The sequence below is a fragment of the Crocuta crocuta genome, unplaced genomic scaffold (assembly GCF_008692635.1).
Source record: "Crocuta crocuta isolate KB4526 unplaced genomic scaffold, BGI_CrCroc_1.0 scaffold1028, whole genome shotgun sequence".
Lineage (NCBI taxonomy): Eukaryota > Metazoa > Chordata > Mammalia > Carnivora > Hyaenidae > Crocuta > Crocuta crocuta.
In genome coordinates this window covers 576,428-591,994 of record NW_027532432.1, presented here as the reverse complement: position 1 = coordinate 591,994, position 15,567 = coordinate 576,428, and the positions used below count along the sequence as shown (strand labels likewise).

The window sequence follows — 15,567 nt, the reverse complement described above, 5'->3', positions numbered from 1 at the left end:
AATAGTTCAGAGTTGAACAGTCCAGGGTTGACAAGATGTCTTTGTAATCCTAATGCGTGTCTTCTACCTCTGGAATCAAGGCTCATAATCATAATTTCCAGCAGATGCAAGGTGAAGTAAAGAAAATGAAGGCAGGCGGTTTCCATATTGAGGTTGTGATAGAATATACAGTCAACATTCCTGCTTTCTCCCCATTGGCCAGGGGTTGGTTGCAAGGTCAACACAGATGCATAGAGTCTGAGAGAATGTATCTGCAGCTGGCAGGCTATATGCCCAGCCGAAACGAAAATAAAGTAGACAATATATATTCGGGAACAATGAACAAGTATTTGACATTAAAAGTATGCAGTTACTGAGATAGTAGGAGGTAATAGCCAAAACCAAGTTGGATACAAGGCACATCATAATGATTTGATATATGTCCAGGCATTTTAATTAGTGAAATAATTATTTAATCTTTTCTTATGAATAAAAGCTCTTAGAAATGGCCTTAGTTTCTTCACTGAAGTTTTCAAAAATAAAGCTTTGTGTTAATCTGCCAAAATATATGTCTAAATTGAAGCCCTTGAACAACTTTAGCTTTCATAGTCAACAGAGATAAACACAAAGTAACCAATGAATAGGAGATATTTACATTGGATATTTTTTTATTATTTAAATTTTAGTTAACATGCCAATCAATATTGATTTCAGTAGTAGAATTTGGTAATTCATCACTTACATACAACACCCAGTGCTCATCACAACAAATGTTTTCTTTAATACCCATCACCCATCTAGCCCATTCTCTACCCACCTCCCTCCATCAACCCTCAGTTTGTTCTCTGTTGTTAAGAGTCTCTTGTTGTTTGTTTCCCTCTCTCCTATTTCCTCTCTTCCCATATATTCATCTGTTTTGCTTCTTAAATTCCACATGTGAGTGAAATCATATGGTATTTGTCTTCTCTGATTTACTTATCTCACTTAGTATAATACATTCTAGCTCCATCCACATCATTGCAAATGGCAAGATTTCATGCTTTTCGTTGGCTGAGTAATATTCCATTGTATATGTATACTCCATCTTTTCCCATTCATCCATTGATGGACATTTGGATCTCTGCATAGTTTGGCTATTGTTGATAATGCTGCTATAAACATTGGAGTGGAGGTATCCTTTTGAATCTGTGTTTTTGTATCATTTGGGCACATACCTAGTAGTGCAACTGCTAGATCGTGGGGTAGTTCTTTTTTTAGTTTTCTTAAGGAATCTCCATACTGTTTTCCAGAGTGGCTGCATGAATTTTCATTCCCACCAACACTGCAAGAGGATTCCTCTTCCTCTACATCCTTGCCAACATCTGTTTTTTTCTTGTGCTGTTAATTTTAGTCTTTCTGATAGGTGTGAGGTTGATCTCATCATGGTTTTGATTTGTGTATCCCTGATGATGAGTGATGTTGAGCATGTTTTCATTTGTCTATTAGTCATCTAGGTGTCTTCTTTGGAAAAATGTCTGTTCTTGTCTTCCGCCCATTTCTTAACTGAGTTGTTTGTTTTTGGGGTGTTGAGTTGGTACGTTCTTTATAGATTTTTGATACTTACCGTTTATCCAATATGTTGTTTGCAAATGTCTTCTTCTATTCTGTATGCTGCCTTTGATTGTTACCTTCACTGTGCAGAAATTTTTTATCTTGATGAAGTTCTAATAGTTCATTTCTTCTTTTGTTTCCCTTGTGTTTGGCTTTGTCTAGTAAGATTTTGCTATGGCTAACATCAAAGAGGTTACTGGCTGTGACCTCCTCTGAGATTTTGATGGTTTCCTATCTCATACTTAGGTCTTTCATCAATCTTGAATTTATTTTTGTGTAAGGTGTAAGGAAGTAGTTCAGTTTTATTCCTCTGCATGTCACTGTCCAGTTTTCCAAACAACACCATTTGTTGAAGAGACTCATTTTTCTATTGGATATTCTTTCCTGCTTTGTTGGAGATTGTAAAGGCTTTTAGGTTGTAATGTTGCAAATAATCTAGCTTGAAAGAGAATTGGATGATATCATAACCATGGGCTTTAGAATCATAAAATACTTTTTTTAGGTTCCTGCTCAAACATTATTATTAGCTGTGTAATCTTGGAGCAAGTATGTTTACTTGTCAAGAGAGTGGTAATTGTTCTTATTCTTTTTAATATGGAGACACACACAATAAGCACTCATACACCCTCCACTAAGAGCAAAGATAACAGTCCTGTCCTATTTAAATATGATCTTATAAATCCCCTTGAATAAATAAAAAATGATTACATATATAATTGAATTTATTTTGTACCCTTTCCATTTGCAAAATAAGTACTATTGTGATTTGTCTATATCCTGTTTGTTTTTATACTTATTTTATACATAAACCTATGCATCTTATATGTGCTTTTTTATATATGTGTGTATATTTATAATGTACATATATCTATAAACCCTTCTGCAATTACTTTTTCTCTCACTATTCTTTTTGAGATTTCTCCTCAAGTCTAAATCATTTATTTTAATTTGGGAAATAATTATGTTACATTGTATTTACTCATTCCCCTATTGGCAGATATTTAGGTCAATTTTTATTATTAAAAACAATGCTTTATTAAAGATTTTGTACATCGGTGCTTGTGCAATACAGATACACAAGAATGTCATTGCGACATTACACAGAAGTACAGTTGCTATCTTGTAGGGTATGTGCATTTTGAGCTTTGCTAGATAGTGGAAGACTGTTTTCCAATTAATACTTCTTGCTGCAGTGGAAAAGAGTTCTAGTTATTCTATATTCTCACAATGCTTAATACTATCAGACTTCTAGTTTTTCAAATTTGGGGAGTTTGAAATAATACCTCTTTATTCTCTTAACTTGCATCCTTCTAAGTACTGGTAACATAATCTTTTCATATCTTTATTTGCCATTCTCTTTTTTCTTTTCTGCCTCTTGTCTGTTTCTCTGTACATTATTAAAAAATTGTAATTTCCATATTTATGTGTAGGTAGTAGAGTATTCAAAGATCTAATACTTTTGTCTATTATATACGTTACAAATATGTTTTCTAGGTCTTTTATTTGTATTTTAAATTTTCTTATAATACCTTGTCACATGAAGAGTTTTATTTTTTGTTTGAACTTGATGAAAAAATTTCTTTTTTGTTTGTGATTGTATATGTTCACTTTTAAAGAGATGTTTTCTACCCTGAGGCTGTTCTTGTATGGTTTCTTTTAAAAGATTTGAAAGATTTTTTTTCAAAGATTTAGATCTTTAATCCATCTGGAATTTACATTTTTTGGTATGAGGTATATTAGAGCAATTTTATTTTATTTTTCCATATGTATTACTAATTATTGTAACACAATTTATTGACTATATAAATTGTCCCAATTCCATATTCTCTTCCCTTCTGCTACATACTTTCTATTCTCTTGCTCCTTTATTAAAAAAAAAATTAATGTTTTTTATTTATTTTTGAGAGACAGAGTCGGGGAGAGGGCAGAGAGAGTAAAGGAGACACGGAATCCGAAGCAAGCTCAAGGCTCTGAGCTGTCAGTACAGAGCCTGAGGCGGACTTGAACTCAGGAGCTGTGAGATCATGACCTGAGCCCAAGTCAGACGCTCAATAGACTGACTGAGCCACCCAGGCGCCCTCCCTTCCCCCTATCAAGTCTATCCTATCCGTATACTTTCTTGTTTTCACCCATTCCCCTTATTTGTCCTTTTCTTCACCCATTCCCCTTATTTGTCCTTTTCTTCCCTTCTTTCTTTTTCCTCTTTCTTCTTTATCTCTTCCTCTTCCTTTTAATAATTATTATTATTAGTGTATATACCAACTTAAAAAATCAAATAGCAAATCATCTAAATTAATAAAATTAATTATTTTTCCTTCCACACTACAACAAAAATATCTATTGCTGAGTCATCTTCCATTCAATAAATATTTATTAGGCATTCGTGATTCAGAAGTGAACAAGATAGAGAAGATCTGCAGCCTAATAGAGGTTTAAATACAAAAATGGAAGCATATTTATTATGATAGCTAAAATTTCCAGAAGCAGTTGACTGGGAAGCTCCAGGGCATCCTCAAAATTAACATGTAGATGTCATATAGGTATATTTATAATTTTTAAAATGTGTAATACATAAATGTATGTAGTATATAAATATTATATATGTTATATAATAAATAAAAATATTGTTATATAAATATAAATAAATATATCTTTTTTGATAATAGCTTGGGATCTAGTTAAACATTTATATCAAAGCAAGTAAGACTTTGACATACTTTTGCCATATTGAAGACCTGATTCCCCAATGAGGAGTTTAAAAACCAGTCTAAATTCAAGTTCTTAAGCTTATAATAAATACTGTTCATATCATTCTCTCATTCTAGGTGATGACAGTATACTGGGTTAATTTTAAATTTATACTACATTGTAAATATTTGTAATGGAAATATAGCGTGTCTGACACCAGTTACCAACTATAACTAAAATAGTTTGTTGGAGCACATGCAATATCACCATGTATATTAAATCTGATTTAAGGAATTAAGGAAATTTTGACTTTACACTCACTGCCCTTTCACAATGCTCTTGGCAAACCCTGATGGTCCACTCTATCTCCCAGTAGCTTATGATATATATAAAAATATTTTTTCTTCTAAAAAATATTTTGGTCTGTCTTTCCTAAGGCTGTTTCTACACATAATAATTATTTGGGGTTTTTAAAAGAAAATCCAAAAGAGATTTTGGTTAAACTACCAAATAATGTCTTAATCTGATTAAGAAAAAAAAATGGAGGAGACAAGCTATGCTTAAAATATCTAAGTAGAAAACTTCATTTCATTATTGAAAAGACACCTGATTTTTGTTCCTTAGAAATTTTAATGTTGTCAGATCACTCTTAAGAATGTTAAGATTATTAAATTAACATCAGTCAGATTCTGAACCCTGGAGATATTACATGTCCTTTGCAAATTACTCTGCCTTCTTGGTGAATCTCATTTAATTTTTTTAGTTAAAAAGAAAAAAAAGTTAAATACTTTTGCCAGACCATTAGTCCTTAAGGCCTATCAACTTACCTAATAATAACTTAAATTTATTTATATATTTTAATAAATATTTTTAATTGACTCTTATTTCAGAATTTAAGTTTGGTTTATATAAATAAGAAATAATTGATTCAGAGGGGTGAGAAATAATTATTGACCAGGCTTTAGCAACTAACTAAGAAGGAGAATGTACTTACAATATACTAAAATTAATTGTGAGAAGTATTGTGATATTAGTTTATTTAAAACAGAGTTATTGAGATTCATAAATTTACTTGAAAAAAATTAGAGAAGGTGACTATTATACTATACAACAAAAGATGATTTTATGTTCATTGGAGGAAAATTCAGAATACAGTAGAAATGAGGTTAAGATAGGTATTTACACATAGAATAAGCATTGTGAGCAGAGGTACATAGGTATAAATTTGCCTAGTGTGTATAAAGAACTATAAATATTTATTATTATTATTATACTTAAAATTTTTTTAATGTTTTATTTTCATTTATTTTGAGAGAGAGTGTGTGAGAGCGATCATGAGTTGGGGGGTGGCAGAAAGAAGGAGAGAGAGGATTAATTCCAAGCAGGCTCCATGCTCAGCACAAAGCTCAATGCAGGGCTTGATCACACCAAACATGAGATCATGAACTCAGCTGACATCAAGAGTTGGGATGCCTAACTGACTGAACCACTCAGGTACCCCCATTACTATTATTGTAATGTTAAAAGAATAAGAATGAAAAAATAATCCTTACCAGATCTATAAAAGATAAAACTAGTGGTGTCATGGGCAAAACACATAAGTTGTGTGCAGGAAAGATTGAATGGGAAGGGTATGGGGTACTAGACAGTTGGATGATTCTACTAAAATTGGATCATTATGAAGGCTGATGGACTTCATAATCTTAGTAAAAGTGAGATTAAATAAAGTTTCCACATACATTTGACTGACATTTCAATCAAATATAAACCAAATTAATCAACCATCATTATTAAAATATGATAGATTTCTATACTCAGGCTTACTCCTGGGGAAAATTATGACTTCGATGTTACTGATATATGAACTCATAGTTTGGAATAGTGGTGATATCATCACACAAAAGTATTTATAAAATATGTATATTTTTATTTATCAAAATGATTAGAAGCAAACATTGGCCTTCAGTGGGTGGTAGTCAGAAACACTAGACAACCTACAATATTTAAAACAGACTTGCAAAATATACAGAATGATCTCACAGTCAGCACACATTTCCAATGTCCACCAGATTTTAATGTAACTGAAAAACCTGTTTAAAACCATGTTAGACTAGAATTTTACTCAAACTGAAAATAAATATAGCTTACTTTTGTAATATTTAGTTGCTATAGAATTCCCAGGAGTGCTGCCAGCTTGCAAATAGAGGGATACATTTTCTTCATTCAAAAATTTGTAAGAATCATTAACCATTTCATAAAATGACATCACTGAACACAGCACTGCTGGTGGTTTTAGAACTACCTATAGAGCCAAGCTGCATCAGTCTATGTGGCTATGATTTTCTGGATAATCTTCATATAGTCGTGCTATATAGCTTACTTATGTCTTCTAGGTATGTTATGACAATATTTATATGCTGAAATGCATACTATTTAATTATAATTTATTTTTATTTTATCTTTATATATTCATCCATATAGGTAGTTTGGCAATTGCAATACTTATTTTCAAAATTATGTATGTAGGTAGGTTAGTTGCTCCATGAATTTTATTAAGGATAATAAAGATGTTGTCAAATTAAGGTTTTGAAAATCATAAGCCTAAATACATTAGTTAGAATTTACCATAGATTAATTGCAATAAACTGTAAAATTTATTACCCTCTTTCATCCACATATTACCATGTGATCTTCATATTACTGTGTAAACTAGAGCAAGAGTTCATGTGGAAACTGAGTCTGAAAGAGACTGCACTACTTGTCAGTGCAGTTTAATAAGTTTAATAAGTGCCAGATCCACAGTCGGAATCCAGGTCTCCCTTCTTCACCTTCGAATATTTACCACGGCCTCTTATTGTTGCCCTATGATGTAGTGAACACAATTTTATTTTAATTTTTTTAATGTCTTTTATTTTATTTTGGGAGACAGAGACAGAGTGAGCAGGGGAGGGACAGAGAGAGAGGGAGACGTAGAATCTGAAGCAGGCTCCAGGTTCTGAGCTGTCAGCACAGAGGCTGATGCGGGGCTTGAACCCACAGACTGTGAGATCATGACCTGAGCCGAAGTCGGACATTAACCGACTGAGCCACCCAGACGCCCCAGACTATTTTATTTTATAGTAATATTCTCTTTCTTTACTATTAGAATATGCTTACATATAGAATGTTGTCCACTGTTCAGCCATTTTAAGCTTTCTTTAAACTCAAGTGTAGCACAAACTTTTTAATTCTTATTGTAGTCTTATACAAATGTACATCTTCAATAATAAAGTGAACTTGGATATTTAGGCAATATTCTGAATATTTCAGAGCAAAAGCAAAACAAAAACCCATTTATAATTTTAGCCTTATCATCTGAATATTTTTAATGAAGGCAATACTTTTTCTTTTCATCCTGACACTATTTTGTTAAATCCTGGCTTGTTAGGATAATTGCAGTTGACACTTCATTTCATTTCCTTGCTATCTACTTAAGTCTGGGTAGTTTTTCTGCCTACTACTATCCAACAATGTTTTGATCAAACAGATGATACATAGTGGCAACAAAGGACACACTAATTGCTTGTAATGAATAGTTTGTGATTGTGGGTTTCCAACTTAACCTTTAAGAGGAAGACTGTTCAGGTTTTGCCTCAATAGCAACAGAACTGTGGCCATACTTTTTCCTGCTGTTTACTAAAACTTCTTAGCGCAAAATGGTTTTACTCCTATAGGATAGATAAATGGTGAAATACTCAAAGGAAAAATTGTTGCATTTTAGGAATAATAGAAGAACACATATTAGAAAACCTAATAACTCATCCAGAACTACGAATTTAGTTGAATGGCTAATACACTTGGATTTCTGAAGTCTTTTATTGAAATAAATGCCAACAGTGTCAAATTCATATTTACACATTTTAAAAATGCACTTAAACCAATTATTGGATGTTAGAATTTGGCTGGTCTTGCATATATTAAACATATTTTTCAAAAACATAACATAGCTGTATAGTTTCTCTCTAAGGAACAGGATAAGAAATATAGAGAGCATATTTAATATAAATTTTTCAGGAAAAAATCGTATTAAGGAATTTTATTCTCACAAAACTTATCACCATTATTCAAATTTCTCTTCAAATTCTCTTCTCCCAGTTTCTTCTCCTTGTCTTTCCTTCTTCTCTTTCTTCTTTCTTTTGTTTCTTCCTTTATCCTTTTCTAGATTTGCACTCCACTATTTTAACTGAAATTTGAAGACATGCATTGCTATGTGTCATGTTTTAAGAAGGACAACTGAAAGAAAAGTCCCCATGGGAAACAACTAGTATAGTGAAAGAACCTAGAAGACATAGTGGAAGAGCTTTGTTAATCTTTAATTATCCTTTGTCCTAAATTATATTCTCATTGTTAAAATAAATTAAGTCTATATAGAAAAAACTATTGACATAAGACATCAGTGTATATAATATGAGCTGACAGGTTTATAAAATGTAAGAATATTTAGACCCCTGAGAGAGTAAACTAGGTAGGTAAAATCAGATAAGGAAACATAGCCATGGCAAGTAGGGTTGGGCTACCATAAATTCAACTTGGTTTCCATTTTAAATATAAGGTTTTTCAATATTTACATGTTTTGATAATTGGAAATGAATTATTTACTATTGCTTAATGTTTGGGATAAGTCTTCTCTGTACTAGCTTTTTAAAAATATTTTATTTTGTATTTATTTATTTTTTTTTTATTTTAGAGAGAGTGAGAGCATGTGAGCAACAGAGAAAGGCAAAGGATGAGAGAGAGAATCTTAAGTAGGCTCCATGCTCAACACAGAGCCCAATGCAGGGCTCAACCTCACAAACTCTGGAATCATGACCTGAGCTGAAATCAAGAGTTGGACACTCAATAGACTGAGCCACCCAGGCTTTTTATCTAATTTTATCTGTTCATTACTGATCATCCTCTAAGCTCTGCTTTAGAACCATATAGAAATGGAAGTGACAACAAATAAAGTGACAAATTACATCTCTTACTTCCTCTTAGTCTTATTTTTTTAGATTTCCTTCTTAGCAATCTGTTTTTACAAATTCAAAATATCAGAAGATATTTGATTTCATCAAGCTAGAAACCAAATGATTAACAATGTTGATTATTGTTGTTTCCATGATTCCTCATGTTTTATGAGTATACATGCTATTCTTGAATGAAAAAATATTAAATCAAATAAAAATCATGACAGGAAATTTGTTATAGTAAAGTATATTTACACATACCACATAGTTTATATCTTTATAACATTTTTAGTCATGTGGATATCATTGATTATATATTTTGACTGTGTATAATATTATAATATGAAAATTCATGGTTCTTTCTGGGGCAAAGTTAGTACATCAAAAAATATCTCTGGGCACCTGGGTAGCTAAGTTGGTTGAGCGTCTGACTCTTGATTTAGGCTCAGGTCATGAGATGGAGTCTTTAATTGGGTTTCATGCTGAGCATGGAGCCTGCTTGCAGTTCTCTCTTTCTCTCTCTCTCTCTGTCTCTCTCTGCCCCTCCCCTGTGTTCACTCTCTCAATAAATAAATAAATAAATAAATAAATAAATAAATAAATAAATTATATATATATATGTATATATATATATATTTCTGTGAAGTCTGTAGAGGTAGGAAAGTGACCAAAAATCTTATTAGCATCAATATTTTTTACTATAAAAAGATTAGTTACAAGGAATGTCTAGATTTGGAGGACAGAGATAACTCCCTGATTTTTACTCTCTCTACATATCCTCCACCGAAACAATAAAATCAACAAGGAAAACAAATAAAACAATGCCTCAACAGTAATGAGAGAAAGAAAAGTACTATAACATTCTGGTTATTTGTAAGTACAAAAATAAACATGTTCTAATAAATCCTCCTCTATTACTTATCATTCTAAGCTTAAAGATTTAAAATAACTAAAAGCCTAAAAGACCCTATGGAATGATTTCATATGACTGAAGGACTTAGGTGATGTAGGGACAAAACTAACCCAAGAAGGAAGAAATTCAAAATTAAATGTTAATATATTAAAACAGTCTGGGACTTGGTAATTCAAAAGTTTGTCACCAAAGGAGGGATTTAAAAATAAACAAGGTACTTAGAGGCATACATACAAAAGCATTACATCTGGGATAGAATTAGATTTTATGGAGAAGACAGGATCCTCTTGGATTGGTGGAACTGAAAGAAAAGAAGGAAATAATGAGGGAAAATAGAATCCCACAGAAATGAAAAGAACCAAGATATTCCAGTCACCTCTCCACCATAGCCAATCATATATCCACAAAGTAAGCTGCACAGAATAGGTTAGAAATGACAGAGTAGGGCATTCCCATAACAGGAGCCCTGTTAACAAATAGGTCATGTCTATATACAACTACTAGAGTAAAAAAAATCCATTAATGCAAATCAAAACATTTCTAGTGATTAAATTTCTACCAGTTACCCTCAAAAAAAGAAGCTGAGGGGGTCGTGGGTGGCTCAGTCAGTTAAGCATTTGACTCTTGGTTTTGGCTCAGGTCATGATCTCATAGTTTTGTGAGTTCAAGCCTCATCTCAGGCTCTGCGCTGTAAGCACAGAGCCTGCTTGGGATTCTCTCTCTCTTCCTCTCTTTCTCTCTCTGCCTTTCTCCCACTCACACTGTCTCTGTCAATAAATAAATACATACATAAACAAACTTTAAAAAAGGTAAAAAAATCTTAGGAGAAGTGTAACATATCACTCCAAACAATTTAAAATTCTTAAAATAGTGATGTGGTAGTGAAATTTTTTCTAGTGAAAATTATGTGCAAAGAAACAAACAAACCAAAAAACCTAACTGCACCACAATATTCCAAACAAAATTGCATATTCTCCAACAGGATGTGAAGATTCTTGTTTTTGTTTTTGTTTTAAATCAGAAACTAACAACAAAAATGGACTAAAATAAATGGAAATAAAATGAGAGTTTGAAGTCAGGAAAGAAATAGAAGAGAACAACAAAATCATGTCAGAAATGAAGTCTAATTTGCAAAATACATAATGCAGAAATTAAATGCAAATGAAAATTTAAATGAAATTTTAGTAAGGGACTTTTAAGGAAACAGGCTCATTACCAAGAGACTAAAAATGGGGTAAAAATGAAACAAGAAAGTCAGAGAAAAAGTGGCTGAAATGAAATATAGGCAAGCAAGATCCAACATTTTATACAATTAGAGTCACAGAACTGTATTAAATCAATGGTACAGAACTGACATTTAAAACTATAACCCAAGAAAAATTTCCAGAATTGAAAAAGGAGTCTGAATGTATACCTTAAAGCATTCCATCAACTAGTTTGGAAATTGAAAAGAGTGGCCAGTTCCAATACAAATCCTGGTAAAACTACTGGACCTTTAAACAAAAAAAACAAAATCTATAGATCCTTTAGACAAAAAGGTGAAGTAACTTACAAGAGAAAGAGAATTAGAATCTCAAGACTTCTCCAAATCAATATACAAAGCCAGGTTACGGTAGGTTACGGTAAAGCAGCATTCCTGCAAAAAACTTAAGAAATTGTGAACCAAGTTTTTCCTACCCATCTAAACTATCCTCTAAGAAGTTGTCAATGCCACTTACATGATGACTTCATTTCTTCATTATGCAGGACATCTCCAGGAGTAACATATAGTGATTTTATCAATTTGTCATCAATTATGGCCACAACATCCAACTCATTAAATGAGGGATCATACTTACATACATACAGGGATCATACATACACTTCACTGAGCAGGCTTGAGGCAGATGATGATAGCTATAGACCAGAGACACTACTGTGATAGTCAGTGTTGTCAGTCTGTATGAGAATGGCTTCAGAAGGCAAGCAAGGTAGAACCATAGAAGGTAGCAATGGCAGCCTCCTGAGAATGGCTTCATAAAAGCAGTTGAGGGAACTCTGATACGGTCAGGAGATTGGCTAAATACAGGAGATTTAGTAATAATTAAAGATATTGAGGATAAGGGATGCCGGTTTCTTATTGATGGAGAAAGGAGGTACAAATATAGAAATGGGGGAAGCTAGAATTAACTTTGTGTTATTGGATTAGAATCAGAAGTAACAGCATGAATTGATGGTTCACACATATAGACAGATATATAAATATAGATACAAATAAGGAAGCATATGTATTACATGCATTTACATATACATAGAGAATATACACACACGTGTCTGCACAGTGCACACATACACACATATACATAGAATATATAGAGAGAGAGACAGAGAGGCAAAGACAGAGACAGAGATAGGAACACACACACAGAAACAGAAACAGAGGGAGAAGTTATATATTTATTTTTCTACAGATACAGTCTGAGAGCAGAAATACCTTTGTGATAGTGAGCATATCTAGTACCCACATGCTGATTTTGAATACACTCTTCTAAAAATAACCAGTGCTCCTTGGAGATATGGCTAATCCCAAGGCTGGGGAGGGAATGCATAGTGTAAGACCCCATAATCTTGTTGTGGGTGAACATAAGGAAGTACTCAATAAATAATGCATGTCACAAAGACACAGAGGGCAGCCTGCCCTGAAGGTATTTATACTGACCAAATCTAAGATAACTTCCATATTAAACTGAATAATGATAATAGCAGAGCATAATATTGAATAAAATATAAATCCACACTAATAAACATAGACAAATATATAAGTTAACTAGCGTCTATTGCAAGGATCTCTCTTCAGCTTTCACCAACAGTAACGTCCTGGAAAGACTCAACATGAATTGAAATGCTTTGGACCACAGTGGAGAGGCTGTGCTGTGTGAGGCCTTGAGACACCCAGAGTGTGCCCTGTAGGGTCTTGGGATGTCAAAAGCTGAATTTGTTGAGGAAACTCATGGTTTTCTGATGTCTATAAAGGAGAATTCCCTACTTGACAATCACAGGTGACTGAAGGACCTGAGACAGGACCAAAGGGTAGAAGTGTTACTGTAATCAGCCTGACTCATCAGACTCAAGACCATCTACAAAAGATAGGGATTGGATCCCTTACTTGTGCCTACTCTGTACCCAGCAATTGCAAATCACTGATACTGACGGGAGCCCTGATTCTTCTGGCACCTCGTTCAGATGTGGTTCATAGAACATGTATTTATGTGGTTTTTATTGCTTTGTGGCCTTAGAAGCCTCTGAAAAAAACTTTGAGGTAAAATTTCTATTCTGTCTCACAATGACATTTTATGTCTTATTTTATTTTATTATTTCATTTCATTTCACTTCATTTCATTTTATTTCATTTTATTTCTTTTGAGAGAGAGAAACAAAGCACAAGCAGGAGAGGGGCAGAGAGAGAGAGAATCCCAAGCAGGCCCCAGGCTTCATCACAGAGCCCAATAGTGGCTCCATCTAACCCAACCATGAGATCATGACCTGAGCCGAAATTAAGAGTCAAACATTCAACCAAGTGAGCCACCCAAGAACCCCCACAGTGACATTTCTAAACATTCAATAAAGTCTTATATATTAAAACAAAAGAAATGGTGGGGTCAGATGGGAGTTGAATTCAGGCACAATGATGGTGATGGGGTGCAATCACTAGGGAAACGTGCCAATTCTGGGGACGTGCCCCTCTTATTCCTGGGTCCAGCCAGGCCAAATGACACCATAGGGACAAGGATCAGATAATCAGGGGTCAAAACAAGGAAAAGATAGGCCTAATAAATAACCTCTCAACTCACATTGTCACTCTCATTCTCTCTCTCTCTGTCTCTCTCTCTCTCTCTCTCTTTCTAGATATACATATATACACATATACTATATCACATATAGTAAAGCTTTCTTTAGATAGAATGACAACTAATACATGAAGGAATGTGGAGTAAGAAAAGAACCTTTTGGCAATATTCTTAATAATAAAATCAAGAAACACCAATGGATGCAAAAATAGAATGAGAAACAGAAATTTACATAGTGTCAAAGCATCTCTTTACAAAATACTTCTTAATTACAAGAGCAAAAAGACAACTATGTAATGAAGAAACTTTTCAGATATCAATTTAATCAAATTATCAAATTTACAGGGATGCCTGGGTGGCTCAGTTGAGTGTCTTACTTTGTCTGGGGTTGTGATCTCATCGTTCATGGGCTCAAGCTCCAAGCTGGGCTCTGGGCTGACAGCTCACAGCCTGGAGCCTGTTTCAGATTCTGTATCTCCCTCTCTCTCTGCCCCTCCCCCACTCACTTTCTCTCTCTCTCTCTTTCTATCTCTCTTTCTCTCTCTCTCTCAAAAATAAATAAACAAAAAAAAAGTTTTAATTATCAAATTTGTTATCACCAATAATGAAACAAATTAATATCCAGCGACACCTGATAAGATGAAATAAAAAGTGTCGTTTTTGTAATCTACCTATCACAAATATATAAACTGTGTCTAATTATGAGACACTCTAAGTGAAATTGAATGACATTGTGTATGTGGTATTACTGCTTTGTAATCTTGGTAAAATTTTCAAGGGCATAAAATTCAAGAAAAGATGGAAGAATACTTCCAGGTTAAAGGCTAGGGTGACAAGACAGTTGGGTAGAATAGATGAGCCTGGGTTGTACCCTTTTTGCTGCTGGAAGAACATAAGTGGGGTTTCTGGACCAAGAATCTACAGGAGTTATTTAAATTTCTTGAAAATTTTCTATATGCTTCAATTCGTTTCAAAAACAAGTATTAAAAACACTCATAGCTTTTATATGACCCTCCTGCACATAATAAAAATGCAACTCTACCCAAGTGGGTCCGAACTGGTTTACCCCTGTTTAGGGAGAGGAATCCACTGACTACATGCTTATATGCATGACAATATCTTTATCTTGTTTCTAAGTACTTCCTCTCATTTTCTGGACCTTCTTCTTATAAGCTGGTAAGAATCAGTTAATAGACTGGCATGGGTGTCCGTAGGCCATGGTTTGTGTAGAAATGAATTAGAAGAAAGAAGAGAGGCCCATAAAAGAGAACATAGCCTTTCAATGCCTAAGTCATACAGTGCCTGACTATGGTTCTTTCTTTAGGGAAAGAGTATTAAAGACAGAAGGACAGGATTGGAGAAAATTGTGTCAGCTGTTCGCTCTGCCTAGCAGGCTTCCTTCTTTAAGATCTTGAAAATGATAGATGTGAAGGGCTACCTTTTCCTAAGAAAACGTTTTCAATGACATTCCTAACCTAAGCACCCCCAAAAAGCACAGTATTTTTAACATGGAAAATATGAAAGATACTCTATGATAGTTAAATAAATAATATAACCTTTTGGCTTATCACAATATTTAATCTTA

At 33.6% G+C, this 15,567-nt stretch overlaps 1 long non-coding RNA gene across 3 annotated transcripts in view; it reads left to right on the top strand.

The window, feature by feature from the left end:
• LOC144244161 (uncharacterized) overlaps positions 1-15,567 on the top strand; it is a 184,958-nt gene that overhangs the window by 51,771 nt on the left and 117,620 nt on the right. The gene's annotated exons all lie outside the window — the stretch shown is intronic.